Raw genomic sequence first — 2,477 nt, 5'->3', positions numbered from 1 at the left:
TTAGCTGTTCTTTCATTATATATATTCTTACTGGAGATCTTGCTTCAGTCCACATTTCTGAATACATATTCTTATTGCGTGGTAGATCTAAGGTGAAGATGCCTTGCGAGTGAAGGTATAGCTCTCTCTTTCCACATCATTAATAAGGAAAAGTCTTGTGAAGCTCACAAAACAAAATTTTTGTGTTGTAACTTTCTACACCTGTGTAATGAGTCGACATAATGTATTTGAGTTTTCAGCTTGTTTCACGCGGTTTACATCTTGAAGTATTTTGTGCGTGTTTTCCTTTTCCTGTATTTTAGATGGGTAAGTTAAATTTTTTTTGTTTAGAAAAAGTTACCTTAAGAACATAGACAAAACCAAAGATGCACGTTGAGTTTGGCATTTCAATTCTAGAAACTTGGATTGTCGGTGATGTATGCCATACATTGTCACCAAACAAATGACATCGATATATCATGAACAAGTATCTATAGAAAAAGATTACCCCATGAAAGTTCTATTCCGGTCCTCTGTTTATACTCTTCTTGAGTTCGTACCAAAATATAGGATTGTGGGGTTGATATATCGACATGTTATATGTGACTTGAGACTATCATAACAAAATAATTGAAGGACTTGTATGTCTTTCATTTTCGTTTTTACGTGATCGAACCACGTAGCTAGAAAGTGTCGGTTGTGTATGCGTTGGAGGGATCATTCAGTGTCCAAACACAAGATGATAAAAAGGGCAAAGAGATTCATATATGTGATTTGTTTAGGTTTGTGAGTGTTTGACCAAAGCATGGAAAGCACATGGATCCCATGATTTTTTGCACCGACTAACTTGTTGAACAGAACATGGTTATTTGAGAGTCAATTATGCTCCTCCTCTGATCGAGCTGCCAAATGCCAATCATGGATTTCGTTCTTCCTTAATTTACTATATACTACTATGAGGTACTGCAGGACGGACATGCTAACCAGTACGTAGTGTTAATCAATCAAAAATTCAAAACTTGTCCCGGCCGGAGGTGAACCACATTCATGAGCTACTATGAATCTCATATTAAAACACAAGATGATGATTCCGGTGGCCGGATCGGAAGAGGATTCCGCCACACAAATTACGGCATATATTTAGCTTTTACCTCATATTTGATTGTATGCGAGCTCAAATGCTCAATATCGATCATTCTCATAATTCATATATAATCGTATTATTTAGTTTTCACGAATTCACTTGGATTATGTTTTCGTTTACATAGAAAAGAACATTGATTTGATTATCATTGAATCGGTCGACGGTAGCTGGTCGTACGTTCATGGCAACCTAAACTGTGCAGATAATTGAAAGGGCACCTCTTGTGTTTCAATGAAGTGAAGCTCATAAAATAACTACTTTTGCTAGTTATTATAATATTGATGAGGCTTTTTAGTTAAAATGAGACTTGTGCTAAGCAAAGATGTGATGTAGTAAGCTAATGAATAAAGTAGCAGCTGCAAGGCATAAGACTCAAGAAAAGCGAGCAGCGGCCGAGGCCAAGAAAAACCAGCAAGCTGCAAAAACGGAGCAACAAGCAAAGCACATTCGCAGAACTGTGGCCAGATCCCTTCCACATTTTTTTGTTGGGGTTGGTGCTCTTAATGTTCGAGTCACTTTGTACCCTTTTGTCGATTTTCTGTGAATTGCATTGTACGTATGTCCATGGTCATACCTGTCGAGCACAGTAAGATGTCCAGCCTTCATGTAGAAACCTAAAAACTCTGATTTAGAGCCAGTCGATTCCTTTGTTCATCACAACGACAGAAGAGTATTAGGGTTTAAGTGTTTAACAGCATAGTAATGTACCTGTATCTATCTATCTAGTAATCTAGTATTTACCTAATGGTTTTTGAATTCCAACGCATGAGTCAAGATAACATGACATGAAAGGACCAACCAAAAGCCTATGTTTCCTAGTTTAACATATGTTACAGGCTTTCTTTCCTAGCTTGAATAGGTTTTCTATTCTATTTTTATTTACTTTGTCTGAATGGGATTTCTAGTTCTAATAGCACAGGGATTATGTCATTCATAATTATCTATAAATACCTACCAAGATTTGCAAAAGAGAAATTTTAAATACACACCCTTAATCTCTTAACACATATCTCTTACTTAATACACTACCCATCTAGTTTTTCATTTCAATATTATATTAAATACACATCTCAAACTGCCTAAAATACCCTCAATATCTAACAGTACTAATAATAATATGTTATTTAATATATGTTCTAGGATATTCTCTATGTGTGCCTTGGCCTTATGCCAATAGGATATGTAGTTAGACTAGATCTATGTATTCATATCCTTACCATATTGGTATTGTGTAATTCCCTATATAAAGGGCTCCTATCAATGAATAAGATGACTCTCTTGCTATCTCTTTGTCTCTACACTTTATTCTTCATCACGTTATCATGCACTTTGTTCTAACCCTAGAGCCAATACG

Source organism: Fragaria vesca, linkage group LG2 (assembly GCF_000184155.1).
Source record: "Fragaria vesca subsp. vesca linkage group LG2, FraVesHawaii_1.0, whole genome shotgun sequence".
NCBI classification, from domain to species: domain Eukaryota; kingdom Viridiplantae; phylum Streptophyta; class Magnoliopsida; order Rosales; family Rosaceae; genus Fragaria; species Fragaria vesca.
This window is presented reverse-complemented; position numbering follows the sequence as displayed.